This window comes from Cavia porcellus, unplaced genomic scaffold, assembly GCF_034190915.1.
Source record: "Cavia porcellus strain 051 isolate PalLab524CR breed Dunkin Hartley unplaced genomic scaffold, mCavPor4.1 scaffold_13, whole genome shotgun sequence".
Classification (NCBI taxonomy): Eukaryota; Metazoa; Chordata; class Mammalia; order Rodentia; family Caviidae; genus Cavia; species Cavia porcellus.
Window position 1 is genome coordinate 59,165,482 of NW_026947496.1, and position 23,356 is coordinate 59,188,837.

A 23,356-nucleotide genomic window follows, 5' to 3' on the forward strand; every position below is an offset into this window, starting at 1 on the left:
CTACACTGTGAGGGATCAAGCAAATGTCTATAATGTCTGTTACTTTAAAAAGCCAAATGCCTTTAAATTTTCTTAATAAATGTGTACCTAAGCCCACCCTGTAGAACTGCTTCAGTCATCAGCAGATATATGAATCTGTAATTGGGTCTGTTTCTCATTGCAAATCTCATGTTCTAACAATTGTTCTATACTACAGATCCCATGTTCTATATGCAGTTCTGCCTGAGTATGATGACCATATAGGGTAAGCCCTTGTTTCTGAAGATACATAGATAGATAGACAGTCAGACAGAGATAAAGATAGACACATACATTTATATGCAGAAACACATGCACATGTTGCTAATTATATCTTAATGTGTTTGTATCTGTGTACATAAGAACAACATATATGTTTATTTATCTAAGAATATGAGAGGACAAAGGTTAATGGAACTTTAAGACTTTGGATTTTGAAGATAATCATGAAAATTTCAGCTAAAAATAACCATTTGAATAAATAATAGGAAGAAAAATAATATGTTATAGGAAGAAATAAGTTTACCAGAGACTTTGAATGATTCTGTCATAGTAATTATTTAATTCTTTTGCTTAGGAGATTTCTGTAAGGAGATCTCTGTAGAGGGTACATATGATTTGAATCAAATTTTGTAACAGTAAGTTTGACTTCCTATAAACTAGATTCCATAAAGGATGTAGTATTTATTTGCTCTGCTACTAAGTTTCTCTAGAATTATGTATTCTATCCATTTTTTAAATCAATTGAATACTTACATCTAAATTAAGTTACTGTGCTCTATATAGCCGTATGTTTCTTCTTACATACTAATTCTTAACAAAAATACCTCTTAAATTCTCTGTTATTTTAATTTATCCTTTCTACTTTAAAAAATGCATGCGACTAGAAGTTTGCATAGTTAAAATATCTTATTTTTGGCAAAAAAGAATAAGAAAAATTAAATTAAGAAGAAATTAAATGCTTCCAACTGAATGGAGAAAATCGATTTTCATGTCCTTGCCAGCTCTTCCGTCTCTTCATAATTTTTTGTTCTTCTTTTTGGGGCTAGATGTACATAGCTGTTGATCCTTAAGAGCTTTTTCAGTACTATTCATGCAGAAATAAAATGACCTATGTCCGTTAATTGAAATTTCTTCTACAAAGTTAAAGGATCTTATATTCTAAGACCTACATTTGAAAAACTAAAAGGAAGAGCTACCGTAACTGTGTCTTCTCCAAAGTAGCTCTGGTTTTGTCAGTCTGAAGTATTTTCTGCTGCATCCAGAGTGAGAATCACCAGCGTGTTAATACAGAAAAAGCAAAGCCTGAATTGTTGCCTGCAACGAAGTGGAAATTTCCTGAAGGACATGAAGGATATTACCCTCCCAATTTCAATTCTTCATGGCTACCTTCATAAATTTTTAACTGTTGTTTTGCTGAAAAGATCTTTGATGGAATACCAATGAACTGTTCAGTGCTAGAATTTGTGGTATGGATATATCTGAGTTAAGTTTTTATCTCTGTCACATACTTAGCAGGAAGAAACTGGGCCACTTCTCAATATCCTGAAACCTGTGTTATTAAACTGATAGAGTAAGAAATGCAGCAGGATCTACTACATAGGCTAGGGACCCCAATTAACTGAAGTCCCTGATTTGTGTGAATGCTAGGAAAATGACACCTCTAATTCTTCTTACTACTTATTATTTCTCTTAACTTGACCAAACATCTGAAAATTTAACACTCTTACAGTTTCTCTTAGAAATGCTTCTAGTTCACATTCTTAAGCATCATCTGGACCAGTTTCTTGTTCTTTAGTTTTCAAGACTTTAGATGCTTTGGCATGTGTATATCATCTCTCTTAAGCTGGGAAATAAACATAGAAGGCAGATACTTTTGTTTCCATTTTAGTGGTTTGAAGCTTGAAGCTCACTGACTCTAAGGTTTTCTGTAAGGTGTCATTAGATAGAATATGTAGAAACCTGAATGTATAATAAAGAAGAATTCATATCATAAGTGTCATATTCCTCATGTAACAATACTGAGTACTTCTCAGATACTGCCTATACATGTCATGGGAGTTTTCTTTTTCTGTTTTATTACTAATGGTACAATAATTATCTAAATAAAATTTCATATCTAGATGATAAGCAGTTTCACAGTAAGTCTGTGGGTGGTCTTGCTCCTTGTTCACATTCTTCTTCGTTAGCCATAAGTCCTTCCCCAAAGACTAGTGTCTACAGCTATCTCTTCTCTACATCTAATGTCCCACACCTCCCCATGTGTTTGGGTTAAAACTACCCAAGTAGTGGTATGGATGAGAACTCTTTTCTTTTTTTTTTTTCTTTTTATTTATTTATTTTTGATCCGAGATGGAACTCACAACCTCACATTTACTAGGAAAGCACCTTAGCCACTTAGCTAAGTCCCTGACCCCAGCATTCTTCTTGTTTAGCTCTTTCCTTTGCTGTATTCTACTTCTATCTCAGTCTTTTTCCTGCTATTATTTCCTCAAGGAGTCTTATGCACATGCATCCTTGATTCTGGCTCTATTTGTGAAGAATCAAAGATGATACAGACAATAAACTTCTAATATGATGTATTTAATTTACTTGCTGATGAAAAAACTGGGCCCAGAAGTTTCACTCTTATCAATACTCATAGATAAAAACAAAACTAGGCATCAAACTAAAAATATTTCAACTCCTCTTTTTCTCATCTGTTGGAAGTTTACTGCGCTACTTTGGGTAACGTTGTAATGTTGCTTTGACCATTACAATAAATAGACTTATAAATAGTTTTTCAAAACCCTCTTTTACTTGGGAGAGACTCTGAAGTTGAATAGACCACAGGCAATTGGTGGATTTTGTTTGTAACTTTTATTTTGATGCTCAGCAATACAAAAGCAGACTCTGAGTTGATTCTAGACATAAACTATAATGCCCTGTCTCATTGTGAATCATCAAATCATGAAACCATCCTGAAATGTGACCCACGTATAAAAAGTTTCTACTATGTCAAAATATTTTCATAAATCCTACCTTTCTTTAACCAGCTAGGTAACCAATAAAGGTCCCTTCTTCCTGCACCCAAACTCAGACCTGAAGCATCTTCACCAGTTGGCTAGTCACCAGATGCTTCTGTTAGAACCTTGGCATTCTTGAGTGATAAAACTAGGGCCAGGGATACAACTTAGCAGTACAGTGACAGCCAGGCAACCTCAAGATCCTGAGTTTGATTTCTGGTAAAATAAATAAATACATAAATAAAAAAACATTGAGTGAGAAAGCCATTTCGCCTTTTCAAATCTTTTGTATCTGCATGAATTATTTTTATATTTAAGGCCTTTAGTGGTAAAGGTTGAATCTAGATTTCTTTCTTTCATATATATATTGATGAATTACTCTGCACGTGTGTGAGAAAACATTGCATCTGTCATTGCTATTTAAAATGTCATCCTTGAGAAAATAAGAGAGTTTTTTTTTTTTTTTTTTTTTTTTTTAGAGACCTAAAATTTCACTAAGCTTTATTTTTTGGAAGTCCTTAGAAAACTCTACATTAAAATGATAAAAAATTAGCCTAACCTGAAAAAAGAAATTGAAGAGGCCTCAGAAAACAGAAAGACATCCCTTGTTCATGGATAAGAACAAACATTGTGAAAATGGGCATTCTCTCAAAATTGTCTTACAGATTTAATGCAATTCCAATCAAAATGCCACTAGCATATCACACAGAACTAGAGAAATCACTCCTAAAATTCATCTGGACAAAGGCAAGGCAGGAGGCATCACAGTCCCTGACTTAAAATTATACTACAAAGCTATAGTGAAAATATCAGCAAGGTGCTGGAATAAAAACAGACCTGAAGATCAACCTAATAAATTAGAAGATATAACTACAACTACAGGCACACTCAGCCACCTTATCTTTGATAACATGGCCAAACACATCCATGGGAAGAAAGATAGTCTCTTCAATGAATGGTGCTGGAAAAATTGGCTCTCCATATGCCAAAAACTAAAACTCAACTCTTGCCTATCACCATGTACTAAACTAAAGTCTAAAGGGATAAGAGATCTAATTTTTTTTTTTTTTTTGGTCTTTTTCATTTTTTTCAGTACCAGAGATCGAACTCACAACTGCCTGCTTGCAAGGCAGGCGCTTATGCCGCTGAGCTAAATCCCCAGCCCCAAAAGATCTAAATATTAAAACAGAAACACTAAATTTGTTGGAAGACAAATTAGGTAGAAATCTTGAAGATACTGGTGTAGGTAGAGAATTCATGAACAAGTATCAAACCGCATGCCAAGTGCTTCACAGAATCAATAATTGGGATCGCATCCTATTAAAGAGTTTTTGCATGTCAAATAAATCTGCAGCATAGCCAAAACACACACACACACACACACACACAGGGAAAAAATCTTAGTAAACAGTCTCTCAGTCAAAGGGCTTATGTCTAGAATATATAATGAATTTTTAAAAAATCAGATCCCCAAAATTCAAAGACCCATTCCAAAAATGGGCATCTGAGATGAATACACAGTTCTCAGGTGAATGGCAAATACATACATGAAATACATACATGAAAAATGGCAAATATATACATGAAAAAACATTCAACATCATTGGTCATTAGAGAAATGCAAATTAAAACAACTATCTCACTCCAGAAAGAATGGACAGTATCAAGAAAACTACCAACAACAAATGCTGGAGAGGCTGCAGGGAAAAAGAAACTCTTCTGTACTGTTGGTGGGAGTGGAGATCAGCCGAGATTCCTCAAAAAGCTGGATTGGAGGTCCTATTTGACCCAGCTATCCCACTTCTGGGCATATTCCCAGCAGAACTGAAAACCTCATACCGCAGTGCTATGTGCACCCATGTTTGTAGCAGCACAATTTGTAATATCCATATCTTGGAAACAACCTAAATGCTCATCAACTGAGGAATGAATAAAAAGATGAGGCATTTTTATAAAACAGAGTACTACTCTGTGATAAAGAATGATCACATTGAAATATTTATAAGTAAATAGATACAACTTGAGACCATACTAATAAATGACATAAATCAAACTCACATGTGTAAATACTATATCGTCTTCCTAGTGTAAGAAATGATAAGACTACATGAAACATAAAAAACTCAATAATTACAGTGAAAGGATAAGAATCTACTTAAAGGGGAAAATTAACATCTCGAGGAAAATGAGGGGAAAAAAAGGAAGGTGAAAGAAAAAATGTCTAAAATTATATAAACACACTTAGCCTAGCTAAGATGATTGCACTACAAACTCTTATCAGATCTCGGAACAAAATAGTTAAATTTCATAGGACTGGAACAATTATACATATTACTGTATAGTTATCTGAGGAACTCTTGAAGATCATTATGTAAAATAACAACCCTAGTTATGCTCACACCACCTTGTTTTGAGGGCTTATATTGTCACTGTTTTGGGCTCTTTGCTATTTTCTTTTTTGTTTCTTGTTTTTCTAATAATTTATTTATTTTTGTTTTGTTTTGCTTTGCTTTTCTGCTTATACAGAAATGACAGGTATACATGTAGTGACTCATGCATGCATAGAACTTCTAAAAAGTTTATGAAAGTCAATAATATAATGCACGATGAAATGAGCAGCTACTTTGATGAAAAAGAGACAGTAAGGTACCCAGTGCTAATTCCGTAGTATCATGATGTGAAATCCAGAAATACTACTATTCTTTGTTCAGAGTGATTTTAGTCTGTTTTGTTTTATTTAATTTCAACATACATGAAGGTATGGACAGCTATTTTGAAGAGAATGAGAGACATTATGGAAGCCATTGTTGACTTCCTTATTGTCTGATCTTGAAGACCAAAAATACCTTCATCATCCTGTTCTGATCATTTTTACACTGTTTGGTTTTTATTTGGTTTTATATGTAGATATGTGAAGATATGGACAACTATTTGGAAGAAAACTAGAGACAATATGACAGACAATGAAGATCTCCAGTTGTCTTGCTTTGAAATCTGTGACTCTTACATTGTTATGATCTATTTTGTTCTGTTTGGTTATGTTTAATTTTACTCTCTTTGAAAATAAATAAAAAATAACATAAAACTCAGTTGTGAGTAAGATATTTTCACCCTGCACTCTTTAATATTTGATCAGAGATACGATTTTTAAAACGTTAGCTTCACTATTGTGGAAGGAGAGCCAACTAGACAGGTGCCTCCTAACTGACTAATTATTTATTCATCCACTGAGTAGTCAAGTATACTTAATTCACAAGTATCAAGCACAGTGCTAGGTCCTGAAGATTAAGTGATAAATAAGAGACAGCTACTTCCTGTGTTCACAAAGCAGATAGGTGAAACCTTAACTGCAGTGAAAAATGAACAACAAAAACAAAACACAACAGAGAGAGAGAGAGAGAGAGAGAGAGAGAGAGAGAGAGAGAGAGAGAGACAGAAAGGATTGCCCGAAGTTACAACGGACATTATGGCAGTCATCATTGCAAATTCATTATGTGATTAACTCCATTGATCCTCATAATGATGCACTGAGATGATCAAAATTTCCATTTTCAGATAGGCAGATTGAGGCACAGAAGAATGAATTTACTTGTCTGATATCAAAAAATAGTGGCGAAGTTAATATTCAAATACAGGTAATTGAGTGTAGACTTCTTGCCATTACCACCTTTTGCACCACCTCAATAAAAGCGTCAGGTAGCCTGCACTGTGGGATTCTGAGGCAAGTGGATCCCAAGCTAGAGGCCAGCCTGCCCAAATTAATGACCTAGTGATAAAGTACTTCAAAATAAAAAGTAAGCAAGGGTTATTGACGTAGCTTAATGCAAGGAACCTGAGTTCAATCTTCAGAACACGAAAAAGAAAACAAAACAATAAACATGTGAAGTAAGAGAAGTCAACTTGACCCTAACAGTCCAGAGTGAGAAATAGTTTGAAGCTGGTCTGGACAGAAGGATAGCAAATAAAAACTTGAATTGAATTTTGAAATATTAGTTTGTGTTCCAGATTCAGAAATGAAATGAGAAAGGGCACTGAAATCTCACAGGCTTCAAAGGAAATATGGATGTATAAAGAAGCCTCTAGTATTGAGGAAAAGATGTCGAGGTCAGCAAAGTTTAGGCATGATGGTGGGAGAGCACAGAGGCTAAAGCCGGCTTGGATCCAGCAGCATGAGGCTTTTATTCCCAAGTTTTAATCTGTAAACAGGGATAATTGAATATGATGAGATCCCAAGGAAATACAACACACAAAAATCATCAGAGTTTAGTGCATTTAGATATGTCTAGGGTGTTAGAAAAGGTAGTTCAATGTATCACACACTTTTCCTTAGAAATGTTATTCTGACCCATTAATGATATTAGGATGTGATAAAAGTCAGAGGACTCACATTGAACGATGTTTCCCATCTCAGGACTTGTAAGAAATTATGTGGTGGAGATAAGAATGGATATGACACATCTTGGGTTTGATTTTCAGTGGTTCAAGGTTTAAATGCAGTAATAATGCCCTTTAAAAGGTTATAAACATGTAGACATTTACGTTCATCATACTTCTTTGCCATTGGAATGCACATGCAATGCCATTCATCCTTACTCTAAACCTGTAAGCTACTCTGAATCACATTTTACGCATATAGAAATTCAAGGTGAGATAGCTATGTTTCTTGCCCAAATTCAGCCAAACTTTAGTCAACTCTGAATTTCTCAGAATCCATTTCAAACTTTGTAAAATAAATATTTATGGGGCTGGGGATTTAGCTCAGCAGCATAAGCGCCTGCCTTGCAAACAAGCAGTTGTGAGTTCGATCCCTGGTACCGATAAAAAGGAAAAAGACAAATAAATAAATAAATAAATAAATAAATAAATAAAATAAAATAAAATAAATATTTATTTATTTTGTGAGTAGAGGAAATAAAATAAAGTTCTCAGGAATCGCCAGCCATAGCAAAATATAAGGAAAAATGTAAAAGATTAATGTAAATGTCTTTGACACTTTACAGAAGAATTGCTAAAATACTTTCAGCTTTGAAGTATATATAATTTCTTTTTCTCTTTTGTGCAAATTGTATATAAACAGGGGTGGGGAATTCTTCACATCCAGAAATAAATTTGAAAGTTTTTGGACCCTAATTATTTGCAATTGTCACTGAAAAATTATATACGTGAAGTATAAAAGTTATACATGTTCTTGTCAATTTGACGATAAAGTACATTTATATCTGGAAAAGAAGTTAAACCCAGGAAAAGTTTTGAAAAGAACACTTAAACTGCATTCTGAAATTATGAAGCCTCTGATAATTGTGAAGTGTATATTAAGTGGCTAATATGTATCTAATTATGAGTGAAATGCTAAATGCTTTTTAACCTTTTTTATGCATCTGAAAAAAACTAAACAACATGTGTGGAAAATACACTTTTTCAACTACTTAAATAAATGAAAGCTGATGAATTAGCATTTGTGTATCATTATCATGTTGATAATGAGCACTAAACGATATTGCAATGAATTTAGTATCCTGAATATCTTAATGAAATGATAGCTCCATCTTTGGTTAAAAAAACAAATAGGTTGTGAGCAGTTACATGGTTAAATTACAAGCCACTATTATTATTTCTTTTAAAACTCAGTAGGGAAGTAGATTATCCAATGCTTTAGCTTCATTTCTTTTCATGTCATCACTACTAGAAGTTGGCATATATCTTATCAAAAATATGCTTTTTTAAAATTTCAGGTCTTCTCCCAATGCTCCCTTGTCCATAATGTTCAGCAGGACCTATTCTTTTTGTTCTGCTTAAAGAAAATTGCATGTTGAAGATGCCCAGGCCAAGTCATGGTAGGGGTGGTAATATTATAAAGTAAGGGATTTGTTTTATCAAATACATAACCAAAATTATCTAAAAATGAATTATATCCAAGTGTTTAATAAACAGATTCAAATAATAAAAATTTTTGATAGAACTGCTTTTTACATTTTAAATTATTAATGTATACCCTGTTTCGTTCAAGTATAATGCACACAAGAAAGTTCAAAAAACGTGCAGACGGCTCAGTGAAGCAGTGGTAAAACAAACTCAGAAACAAAATATTTCTAACCCTTCAGAAGGCCTTCCCCTTCTGATTCCTGAGTTACCATTACTTCTCCCACATCCTTTTCACTGATGAGCTACAGTATGACTTGTAAATTTATAATTACTCTGGCATCTGAAATTTTATACTAATTATATTAAAGATATATTCCTTATAGTCTGGCTCTTTAGCCGATTCTGTTTCTGTTATTCATCATGGTCTTTTAGGTAGGTATGTTTCACTCCTTGTCATTGATATGTAGTGTTTTACTGTGTGAATATACTATACGGTAACTGATATATTATTTCTGCTACTAGTAAAATTTCGAGTTGTTTCTAGGAACAAAGAGATGTAATTTTCTATGAATATTATTGTGCATATATTTTACATATCACTTGGCATGATTATGAATGCTGGTCTCTATTGTATGTGGTATAGAACAGTGTAACAACTCAACCGAGAGAGCATGAGAATCATCTAAATAACAACACCAGACTGTTATGCATTGTAATTTTTAAATCCATGAGTACTAGCGATGTTTTGTTCCACTTCCTTGAAAACAGTTGTTATCATCAGTCTTTCTAAATTTAAGCATTTTTTGAAGATATTAAAGAATAGTTCATGTTGGTTTAATTGATTTTTCCTGAAAACTAGTGGAATTATTTACTTTTTAATGTAATTAGCTACTGAGAAGTACTCTTCCCTCCATGAGGCACTGCTCACTAAATTTTTATATTTGTCTATTGAATTACTTATCTCTTTCTCAATGACTGATTCAATACATGAGCACATTATAGCTTTTATATATAGGAAACCACTTTTATACCTTTAATTATGACTTCTGATGAACAAATTCTTAAAAGTGATACAGTCCAATTATTTTTTTTTTATTTTACTATATGGAATTGTACTTTTTGTAATTGTTTCCCATATCCTGATCCTCTGATGATATTGTCCTGTATCATCTTCTGTAGTATACTGTTTTGTATTTTATATTTAAAATGGTAATGTACATGAAATTAATTATCATAGCATAAAATTATTTCACTATGCCAGCATTCTTAGTAACAGCAGAGAACTAATTTTAGGACCCCTACAGATACAAAAAATATATGGTTGCTTTAAGTTCTTCACATAAAATGACATAATGTTTGCTTTTATACATAATGTATAGTCATTGCTAGGTTATTTATAGTACCTAATACAATGTAAATGGTTGTTGGACTATATTATTTATGGAATAAAAACAAGAAGAAAGTTCTGTACATGTTCAGTACAGATGCATTTATTGTTAATGTTTTTGAACTAAGATTGACTAAATCCAGATATGCAGATATGAGAGATGGAGTGCTGGCTGTTACTTTTTAAAAAATGTTCTATAGGGTTCTAACTGATCCAGTACACATTTTAAAAATATAGTGCATTTCCAGCATCTCTGAAGGAAAATCAATTGTGCGTGTCTATTTAGGATTCCTTTTGAGCTTTCTATTCTTTCTTTCTTTGTTAATTTGTGTATATTTGTTAAATGCCTCACTATTAATTAGTGTAGACTTACAGTAAGTTTTGGTGTTTAATAGCTATTAAAGCAAATGATGTGGACAAAAAAATAAAGCTCAAATGATAAACTAAACTTAAAGAAAATAAAAGAATAAAAAATCATGCAGTGAGGTCTTACCCAGTTACTCTGTTGAAGTTTCTAGAGAGCAAAGCAAAATGGAGTACGTCTTCCATGGAATAAAAATGTGAAAAAGGGAGAAAGGAAGGAGAGAAGAGACAAAGGAAAAAAAATAATACGACAATTGTTCCTGTGAACCTAAGCACTCGACTCTAAAATCCAAAAGTTCACCTCATGAATCTTCATCAAACCATTTACTAGATACTGAAATTTAGTAAGCTTTCCACATAGCACTCATTGGGAGATTTCCCAAAGTATGGGCCTGGTTGACTGCCGCTATGGCCAGTGCTGCTGTGGCTGGAGACTCCCGCCCTCATCTCTGGTTGTAGCTGTAACAGCATCCAAAGTTCCCCTAAATCAGGCATTGGATGATGTCACTTAATTCACTAAACTTCAAAGCAAACTCATAAATGATGACTCTAGCGCTTCTACTCACCTATTTCAGAAAAGTAGGTTACAGTACAGTGTTTCCTTTGAACCTTCTCTGTGTGCTTTTATGAGGTTAACCCTCATTCCGTATTTCCAACAGGAAAGTTTGTCAAGGTTGGCATCCCACATCCCAAGCAGATTTTAGTACATTTCTATGACCTGCCCGCCTCCCGTTTCAACCCAGTGAATGAGTGATGGGAATTTGTAGAAATAAAACACTTCAATATGCATTTCAGCTTTTTTGTAGTGAGCACTTCTTCTGTGATGGATGCGTCCCTGGATGTATTTTCCCCAAAGAACCCAACTTCATAACACTTCTAAAAAGGATTAACTAGTATAATTTTCAAAACTATCACTCATATGAAAGTCAGTAATATAATCCTGATTTTATGTATGAGAAAAATTAAATTCAGAGAAGTGAAATCATGTGCCCAACGACATTAGAAAATACTGAAAGTGGAATCTAGTGCCACGTTTCTGTTTTAACTACTTTTATAATCATTCAACTAGTCTAATATTTATATTAAATTTTAATATGTGGATGAATCCATTGAGGATCATTTTAAAAACAAATTTTGATTCAGTAGACCAAAAGTGGTACTTAACATATGACATTTCTAACGAGCTCCCTTGTGACACTGAAGTTGCTGCTTCAGTTCCAAACTATGAGAAGCAGTATAAAACAGAGCTTTCAGTTTATGCCTAAAGCCTGCCCATTAACAGTATCACATAGGAACCACCACAAGGCACATATGAAGAATTGAAAATCCAGAAGGAGAGCAAATGGTAACCTGTATTCCCACACCAGATATAATGAAGGCTCAGTTAAAAAAAAAAAAAAACAAATATACTAAATGCTTGCTCAGTAACATACATGGAAAATATACTTGAGTATTAACCAAAGTAGTAGAAATATTATCCTCCTAGGCAATGTTTCCCCTCATGACAGAAATGCAAATAAGGATGAGCCTAGGTCTACGGATATGATTTAAGAAGTCAATTGCTGGGTGTTTTTCCTCTATTTTTGGGAATTGTGCAGTAGAGATATCTACTTTCACATACATATTAATAAGGTGTTTTGCATAAATCAATTTTTATTTTATGAATAGAGATTATATAATCTTCCCTCAATTCTCCCAGAAATCCCATCCAAACAAACTATTCTAGCTCTTCTTACTATGGCCTACCCCTTGAGCACAAAGGATTTATTTTAATTATTTTGTCAACATTAACCAAAAGTAATCAAATATAAACAACTCTGCTAGAGGCCTGTACTCTCTGCCAGCTGCCTCTCAGCCTTCTGGAAAGCTCTCTGTTGTCTCTTGCACTGTTCCAGTACTCATTTAGAAAATAATTTTTTTCTGTTTAAAAAGATCTGCAATACAGCTAGATCACACTTGAAAATTTATGAATTTTTTGGCAAGTCTGAATGAGGACTCTGAATACTGTTAATATAAATATTAGTACTAGTGGAGTATAATGCATCCAGTGACTCAGACGCAATGCAAAGCAATTCCTGGGTTTGTTTAAATTCCCACAAGAAGTGTACACCCAGGGCCAACAGGCAATAGAAATCAGGCTTTGAAACCATTATCTACCATTCAAAGTGTTCCCCAGTAACAGACGTCCTACTTGTGACCCCAGTTACCTCATCTCGATCCTCTAAATCTCTTTCTGCTGTTAGCAATTGTAAGTGTCACAGTCTGTGGTGCTCTGGGTAGAACTCTCCTTCCCCTCAGCTCCACATATTCTTAGGTGGAGAGAAGAGAGTGTTTGAGTAGGAGTGTCCTCGGGCACACTCACCAGATCCATACCCTTAACCACGTATTTTCTTGACATCAGCATCTTTGTCTTAATGAGACTTTTATTCCTATTCATTCAAGGTATAAAAATAAATCCAAAATTTCTAAGTCACCCCTTACTGCCCAAATCTTCCCCTACACAGAGCTCTGCATACCCTGTGTATCAATTCTTGTCCAGACATCCCTGAACCCTGGAAGCCTTCCCTGATCCTTCTTAAAACAAGACAGCCATCAGCAAATTCTTCATGTGCTGAACCATTCCTCTGGTCTTCCTTTTCTTCCTGTTGCTTCCACTGACATTTGACTTTCAGCTGAAGATACTGTTTCTCCTATGTCTACCTCAACAGTAAGCATTTCCTCCCATATTTTTTCTTGCTAGTGGGCAGGTGAATAGGGCCAGCGCCATCCTTTTAACTTCCTGTCACTTCCAGATAATTTCCTCTCCCTTCCCTCTAATACCCTAGCCACTTCAGTCATGCTGTCCCCTCCTGCTTCTCCGTGATGCAATCACATTCTTACCTAGAAACCCCCAACATTTTGTGAAGACTAGTTATTAGTTCACTGTCATTCTTTCCACAATACTCTTATATTATCTTGCCAATTTCAGCCTTTGATGAATGTGATATTCAGTATCCTGAATTCTCTGTTCTTTGATTTCTGCTCTTTTATTGATCTTGTTAGCACTATGACCTAGCCAATAGTTACTCTGTGATTCCTTTCAGATGTCATCAATATCTACAATGGGAAACATTCTCCTTAATCTGATTTTCAACCCTCTCCTCTCTGGGTATCACTTTCTGGACATCAATTCCTTACAGCCCACAGGATACACCAATAGTTTGATTCTGTTATGTAATACACCACAGGAATCCTAATAACTTCTCTCTCTTCCTCTCCTATCTCATGTTGTCCCTCCCTTCAAAAGTAGACAAAAGTAAAAAAGTATTTCTATCTAGTAGTCTTTAACTCACTTAACCTTTGTTCTCATTGCAATCTCATTATTTATCATTTATTACTTTGGCTTTATTCATCTAGTGAAACAAAGTCATGGTAAAATCCAAATCAAATTTAACCTGGAGTAAAATCCAACCAGATTTTACTTTTATGACCAATAGCAGCAAACAGGCCCTTGGTGCAGCTTGACATTCAGACACGGAAGAGGAGACATGACGAAACTCAAAGGTGTTCTACACTGCCATCGTCTTCCTGGGGGAAGCTGCTCTGTGTGTAGGCAAAAGTATTAGCGTGATAGTCCTGTACTGTTTTGTCCTGTGATGTCCAACTGTTTTATCTCATATATATCTAAAACAAGAACTTCTTGGCTCTTCAATAAAATCTGTGTTATAGACTATTAACATTTAATTCTGGTTTAAGTCTGGCTTTGCCTTTAATTTTCATTGTCCAAGATTTTGGCCAGATTGGATTTTGCCTATACCTGTACTGTCAGTGAATTGACAGGCTATATGGTGTGATGAAGAATGAGATGAGATTCAGTCAAATAGAAGTAGGAGAATTTTATCTGAATAATACCCATGAAACCTTAAAACAGAGAAGACAGCCTCTCTTTCGTAACGCCAACCATTGAATTTCTTCTGTACCACAAAATCCTTTAGGATTTCCTCAGAAGTTTTGTTTGTTCCTCATGACCTAGACCAGTGCTTTACACTTTGCCAGTGTATTTTTTGTTTTAGAAAGTATTGGTGTTTTAATATTTGTACATCTTTATGGGGTGTATTTGGTAGCTGAATACATATACAGACATACAACATATAGTAATCAAATCGTGGCATTTCTGCTTCCTCAAGTATCCAGAATTTTCATGCTCTTATTTTCTAGTTAATTTGAAATGTATCATAGATTATGATGACTGACAGTTCCTGCGGAAGTCGGCAGCATTTGGCAGCAGGGATCAGTTTCGTGGAAGACAGTGTTGGAGGGTGGGCGTAATGGTTTGGGATTTAGTTTGTTATAAGGAGCCTACAACCCAGATCTCTCGCGTGCACAGGTCACGGTGGAGTGTGAGCTCCTGTGAGAAGACAGTACCACTCGTTCTCACAGAAGGCAAAGCAGAAAAATGATGAGCTGCTGTAAATGCAGTGAAGCTTTTCTCGGTTGCTCTTTCTGCTGGCCTCCAGGTCCTGGGGTTTGTGAACCCCTCAGCACCCGAGCACATTGTAGGAAACCAGGACTAATTCCTGTCTCTCTAACAGTGTTCTGGCATCCCTTATCTGACTTCTTCTGTCCCTTCCTACTCCCCTTCCCATTCTCTAATGACCACTTTTTGCTCCATTCTCCTGTGAAATTAACTTTTTAATTTCCATACATGTGAAAAATGCTGTTTTATTTTGTTTCTTTTGTTTTGTTTTTTTTGTTTTTCTGTGTCTGATTATCTCTCTTAACATAATGATGTCTAGTTCTGTCCTTATTACCACAATGACAGGACTTCATTTTTATGGTCAAATAATAGTTCATTGTATATATATAGTACCACACGTTCTTAGCATTTTTATTCATTTATTGCTGGACACCTAGGATGATTCTACATTTACCTATTGTAAATTCTCCTGTAATAAACATGGGTGTATGAATATCTTTCCTGGTACAATAAATTTGCTCTGCTTTGGATTAATACTCAGTAGTGACTGTTTTTAAAATTCACTAATTTTTAAAAATGGTTGTACTAATTTACATTTTTCGTCTATAATATTTAAATTCCTTTTTATTGCCGGCTTCACCAGGATTTATTATTGTTTTCATATTTTGTATTCTGTGATTTTATTTTGCATATCATGATAATTAGCATTATGCAGAATTTTTTAAATGTATTTGTTGCCCATCTGCATGTCTTCTATTGAGAAATGACTCTAGGATTTCAGTAAATAGTGGGGGGGGTGGAGGATATCAATAAATTTTTCAACTTAATTTTTTCTTTTTTGGTGTTTAGTTTTAGGTCCTTTATGTATGTTTGATTTTATTCTTTTTTCACATGAAGGATTTACCAATATTTCCACCTATTCTGGAGGTTCTTTTAAATCTGACTTTTTTTTTTTTTTTTTTGCTATATGGGTTTTTCATTTGTTTCAATATAACGTTTCTATTTTTCTACTTTTACTGTTGCTATCTGCTTTTGGGATTCTGTCAAAAATATTTACCTACACCACTCATTTTCTCTATTAAAATTCTCTTTGAATTCTAATTGAGAAAAATGCGCTCCCTTCAATATCCTAACCTTCAAAGATAACCTTAAGAGCACATGATTTTCCTTCTTTTCTGTAACTTTCTCTTCCTTTTTAGTGGCAATCAGTTTTTACAGTCAAATGACAATATATAACAATTAGAAAATAAAGAAATGCTATTAATATAATCTGAACAGGAGACAGTTATTGTAACTGTTAGTCTTTTCTAAAAATGTTCTTCTGCAAATATACACACATTCATACATGTTTGCATAAGTATTTGTTACCTTTGATAGGCTTCTCACTTTACAAAAGTAGTATGATAAGTTAACAACACTTTCCTCACTAATCCTTTTAGTTAAAGGAAAGAATTAACAATAACAAAAAAAATATGAGATTCAAAAATAATCGTGGTTTCAGAATTCTCACAGTTTGGAAACTGATGGTCTGTTGTTCAAATTTCACATCTGCTAAAATGCCCACTTAATTCACAGGAACAAGCCTTTGGTGATGCCAAACTAAAAGTAATAAATGGACTTCCTCTCCTTGCAAAGAGAAACCTTTGCTGTCAATATGATTAGATAGATAAGTACTGGGAAGATACATCTCCAAGAACTTGTAGGGTGGGCTGTTGTAAATCCTAGAAGTGACTGGCTAAGTTCAAGACATAATTGTTAGGGAGTTACCTTTTAACTGCTGGAAGAAGGCATTTTGTGGATAATTTTGAGAAGATATAATGATCAGTTCCTTCATTTTCCTCTTCTGAATGGCTAACATTTTATTTAAAGTCAAGTATAAAAATAGATATCATGTGCATTATCTAAACAAATTAATCTCCTTCAAGCAACTTCTTTTATTTGCCCAGCAGGCACAGCTCTGTAATTATATATTTAATATTCCAGACGCTCATCTTGATTTTCAGCAGAGGGAGGACTTGTCTCATTCACGCCACCCTTCAAACTATCTCTCCTTGTCAAGCCCTTACTCTAAGGCTATTCTCTGAGTCTATTTTTGAAAGTAAGAAAAACAATACTTACACTTTATTACTTAATCTCTTAACTCAGTAGTCTTTTCTTCAAAAAATTAAGATCATAAATGTTATCTAGGTCAACTCTTACTGTTTTTATTGATAAAGTCAATGGTATTTGTATATTATGTGCAATTATTATATGTATATAATTATGTGCATTAATATATGTTAGTAAATAATAAAACAGTTGAAAATGGAAAGTAAAACCCTGTTAGGTAATTGTATATGTGAGTTACATTTAAATTGCGAAATCATGCATATCAATGACATCATTTTTAGTGACATTAACTGTATTCCACCTGATCAGCATAATTCTATTGTATCTAAAAATTATTACTTGTACCAGTGCCATTGCAAGCATAATATAAGACCAAAGAAAAGATAGAGGATCAGGGCTAATTGAAATTAATGTCCCACATGGATATGATGAATGGGGTTGAAGAACATTCCATAGAGGAAAAAGTGACAATTTAAATAATTGCAGTTTGGGATGGGCTATGGCATTCTGTTTATATAAATGCGATCATTCTAAGTAACCAACATTTACCTATATTTTTTTTCAAATTTTAGAAATATTGAACATACAACAATGATCAGGTAAATATTATAAGCAGATTTTTACTTCAATAAGCATTCTTATTTTTCTGCTTTTACCTTGCATCTCTTTTTAAAACATAAAATGTTCCATACAGAGCCAGTTTTCACGTTATTTCTTTTTCCTTTCCCTTCTTAGGCACACTTTCCTGAAATTGATAGTAATATTTCCAAGTATAGTTTTAAATGTGTATTATTTTTGCTTAAGATTTTTATATAAATGATATCAGAGCACAATTTGTTTTGCAGTTTTTCCCCTGCATATTAGGTTTTTAGAATGTCACATTTCTTCATATTGATTGCTCCATTTTTATCAGTTGTATAGTATTTGTGTTGATAAAATAAATATTACTCCTTTTCAATATAAAAATATTTTTAATTTAATCTTTTTAGGAAAAATCTTTTTAGTATAAATATAGCTCCTTTATTTATTTGTACATTCCTTTCACTCATCTTCATTGAACTTGTGTTATGTGTAAAACAGTTTATGATATATTCAAGGTCCAGTGCTTCATAAAACAAACATGGACTCAGCCATCATGAATAAGGTGGGAAGTAGCAGAAGCATCATATAAAAATACATAGCATAAATATTTTAATAAATAGTCCAAAGAGATTCTGAGACACTAAAATGCAGATAGGTTACTTTCTGGAGTCTCAGGAACTACAATTTAAGATAGATGCAATCTTGAATGAATGAAAACTTTTAGCCAACATCAGTTATCTATTACATTTTGTGTATTTAATGTCAAAATAATACGATACAACAATCAGTAAACAATCTCCTGTATGCCAGTAGATACTTGATTTTAGTTACAAGTCTTTGGGTTACTGGGTAGTTGTTTCGATCTTATCCATTCTTAATAATATATTGCCAGTGAAATAATCACCTTTGTTGATTTTTTTGATTGTCCCATAGACTGTGGTCCAGGCAAGGCAACTGATGAGATTCACTTCCGCACATCGTCCCTCATGACCCAGCAGACAAGTCCAAATTTTACCAGTAAAGTTGGGTGGGAGCAAGGAATGAGAGCGTTCCAGGATACAAGGCTCATGGAATTCTGAACACACACTGGAACATTCTCATTTCTGTTGCATTTTGTTTTCGAAGTCAGACAAGTCTTAGGAGTACTGAAAAGATTATATCTATGATGTAAACTCATATTGAAAGTAACAATACAGTACACAGGAAGAAGTGGAGACTTTGGTTTAATGTCCAGTCAGTCTACCATGAGGGATATTAGATATAGGAATGAAGACCATTCCATAAAGGAAAGGAAAATTAAAAAGCTTAGAGGAAGGAAACTTTAAAAGCTTAGAGTTTGGGGGCAGCAAAGACATTTAAAGTCCTCAAACAAATGGTTATATTAGAGATTTTGAGGAAAATTGACAGAGAAAGCTGAGGAGGATGTCAGTAGCCAGAAAAAGCTGAATGATTATATGCAGCAGGATTTCAAATACTATTTCAGGAATTCTAGGGCCTCCCTGAATTTTAAGGAATAGATTGTATGATCTCATTTTAATTAGATGGGTTATAAAATTTAATTTGTTGCATGACTTAGTAAGTTGCATAGTCTAATTTTTTAACTCAGACCACTGGGCTAATCTGTATTAATAATCTACTAAAGATTATAATGGTGTAAAGAAGAAAAACATCTCAAGAGTCTTTTCCATTGTGGAAATCTGATCCCACAGAGTCATGGTTGAAATGTTGCAATGGATACTGAGAAATTGGAGATATTATTGAAAATTCTTGTATGTTCAATTAATAACAATTGCTCCCAGATGGGTTGTAGTTTCTCAGGGAGAGAAGGACCCCAAAGATAATTGATATTAATCCTTTACTTTGTTGGAAGATTTAAAGAACTACTTTGAAGGAAAAGCAAAAAGTTCAGTTTCAGAAATGTCATATGAACCCATACACACAGGTCTGCAATTTCAGAGGGAAAGTCAGAGTTAACTCTAAATTTGACAATGATCTAAAGCTAAATGTTGTTTGAGACTATGAGAATCACTGAAGTCACCAAGAATAAAATTTTTATTCACCAAGAGAAAGTCTCAAAATAAATGCAAGATAATTCCAATTATTGGGCACCAAGAAATGCAGATAGATATGTTCATGCTTTTGAATGACTACTAGTGTCTACTTTTATGAGTTTACTATTATTCTTTTAAATAATTGCCTGTTACTGGATTTTGTTATACTCTATTCGACAGTGATATATAGCTGCTATATATTCCTTTACTCATTTGACCAATTATATTCTTTGAGTAAATACTTAAGAGATTGAATTTCTGGAAAAAGTAGGTTGTATATTTAAAATATCACACATTATGACTAACAACCTTTGAAAAGTATTATGTTAAATTATACTTCTATCATCAGTACTTAAGTATGATATTTCATCAAATTCCTTTCATATCATATATTATTTAATATTTACTCAACAATCTGATGTATTACAAATTATTGTTGCTTTCTTTAGAATTGTGGGGCATTCATAAAATTTAACTTTTCTCTTGACTTTATTGACAATTTTGAGTGCTTTTAAAAATTTTATAATCATGATCTTTGCTTAGTTTTCGATTGAATAGTTGCGATTTATTTCCAGAAATCATTTCCTTTAAATGTGCTAATATTCTTCTATTTCAAAGTGTGTTTCCACATTTAGTATTACTTTCTAGTAATATTTGTTGTATAAAAATTAGCATACAGAATTGACTGTTTTTAATTCAGCATATCTCTTATTTTCTTTATAAATTTTGTTTTGTGATAGCCATAGAAATACTTTTTAAATTCTGGGAATAAAGTACTGTATTTGTTTAGTATGCTTGCAATTCAATTTATTACACAAAAGCTTTAGATTGAATTGGAATTTAATTTTGTAATAAACCTAAGGTAAACCCCTAGGTTTATTTCCTCATACCTACCATCTGAAGTTTTCTCAGTTCCATTTAGTGAATATCCCAGTATTGACAGAGCTTATTTTCCACTTAAAATCCAAGTAGTTCTTTATTGTGGAGGCAGCACAGTGTAGTAGTTAAGAGTGAAGTCTCCGGTTACTCTTAATAATTTCTCCCCAGCCCTCCCACCTGGCAGGATGCAACAATAGTTGTTTAGAGTGACCTGTTTTGTAGAGCCCAGTGCTACATATAGGATGAGATTTCTCCTTGAGAGAAAGCCCATTTATCTACTGAAGAAAAACTTGAAAAGTAGCAGCGTTGCCTAGATAGTAGTTTTTGGTGTCTTATTCTTCCTGTGAATAGGTCAGATACAAAGGATGCAATGGTAGTATTTAGACCAAATGCAGCAGCCAAACTAGAGAAAGTGAGTGAGGAGATCCCTTTGATTTCATCCCATCAATTTCATTTTAATCTCATTCATTCTGTTATGTGTCTGTTCTCCTCTGCAATTCCTATATCAGCTTTATCACAAATCAGTTCCCTGCAAGTTGTATTGGAAAAGCAATATGTATGATTGAGATATTGTTAACTACAAACCAGCTATGGTCCCAAGCTGTTAGATTCTGATTGATAAAATTTAGTATTTTGAAGGGAAGGGAGAAAAAAAAAAAGCTATTATTCCAGCTCCTTTATTTGTAGTGTGCATGAAGTTCCTTTTATCTCCCCTCCTTTCAGTGTAGCTGTGTGACTGAGGTTCCAATAAATTATTGAATGCTGTATCCAGATGCCTGGATGATTTTTTGTTGCTGCTACTGCTGCTTCTTAGTAGGTGACAGCAAAGATAATAGAATTCTGCAAAAAAGTGTCAAATCTTAGCAATAAAATCAGGATTTCACTGGACAGGAAGTAATGAAATCACTCAATTTATTTCCCTTTCACTATTGTAATGTAGGTAAATCTTGCTTCATGCAAGTTACAAAACTTGCATATGCAGTGCTCTGACTGTGGTGGTGCATGGTTTATGTGTGAGCTACTATAAGAATACCCGTAAATACTTTTAGTATAAATTGTGGTATGAAGCTACTTATAAAAGAAGTTCTATTTGTGTCTGAGGTTTAGAATTGTTAAAAGTCAACTTTTTCTCCTCGCGCCACTTATCTGATGTCCTCTCTGGAGACCTATATCTCCAGTTTCTATTGGTTATTTTTAATTCTAGTTTTCTGTGCTCGATGGTACAGCTAACTTGCTCTAAAGGGAGTATCCATTTCCTATTTTGGAAGCTCTTCCTGACTTTATCTTATGTCAATCCCCCCGGTTTGATGGCAATATTCTTCTGAAGGGATGAATGTTGATGATATTGTAATAGACTGGAGGTTAGCAAATTTATTCTATTCTATGATGATCCAATAATACATAGGTTTGATTGATTTACAAGGTAAAATCAGTCCTCCATGAACACATAGGCATGGCTATTTCCAATAAAATTTTATTTATAAGAAAATATAATGTACTGGTTTGGGCTCAAGGCATATAGTTTGCTGAGCCCTCAAACAGATTCAGAATATTTTTTAGATGTGTTCTGTCAGTGACGACAGCTGACACTTATTATTTGCTAAAAATTCTACTAAAATAATTTCCTTTCTCACAACATTGAACAAAACAAAAGAGGTTATTATTTTAAGCCCCAATGTGTGGATAAGTAAACTGATTTGAGAAAGATTAAGTAATTTTCTAGCACATGGCAGAAGAGCATTTAAGCACAAACAGTGGACCCAGGCTTCTAATCACGTTCTCATAATGCTTTTACAACTTAATTAATAGCATTACAGATACTTCAAAACCTATTTTGGTAATAGTATATTTTCATATACACATATTTTTATATTTATAAATGAAGTATCACATTTTTCTGTGATCTTGCTATTAACTGGATACCCAATTATTTTTATTTAAATTTAATTATTTAAATTTCTATTTAGAGAAAATACAACACGAATTAATTGGTAACAGAGAGTCATAGAACACTAAACACAAGATTTTAAAGTCAGCATAAAATGATGGGCAGGAGCAGGAATTTGATGCTAAATGAATCGAGTACACTCTAGCTCTGTTATTTGTAAGATGTGCGACTTGGGGCAAGTTACATTCTGAGCTCTCTCTCATTGTCTCATGAAAGTAGAGAACCATTAGCTGTATACTAACATTAAAAATTGTTTTGAGTATCTATTAAATTACCAAGTATAGAATGCTTTTACAGATGTATGATATATGGTAATCATTTATGCAGTACTGAATATATGTAGTTATATGAGCATGCACATATATATGTATGTATATATGTATAATTATAGTTTAAAAGTCATCTTTCTTTAAAGAAAAAATTCTGTGTTCAAAAGATCTAAGCTAAAAATACTTTGAAGCCCAATTTTAGAAGAAATGTTCATGGATTCTTTAGGGTCATCTGGGCCATTCTCTCTAGAAATATCCTTAAGCCAATGTGGATCAGATTGTGTCTATTTTTTTCTAGAGAAGCAATACAGTGAAAGTGCCTATAAACCATTTGCTGATAGAAAGACAGCCTCTTGAATATGAATTGACTTCCTGATTTCAAGTGACTTTCTGATAACAAGCATGGGAAATTTTCAAAAACAGAGAA

The 23,356-nt window shown here is 33.6% G+C and overlaps 1 protein-coding gene across 1 annotated transcript in view; it reads left to right on the forward strand.

Moving 5' to 3' along the window:
* Cntn6 (contactin 6) overlaps positions 1 to 23,356 on the forward strand; it is a 312,209-nt gene that overhangs the window by 144,445 nt on the left and 144,408 nt on the right. The window lies entirely within an intron of this gene.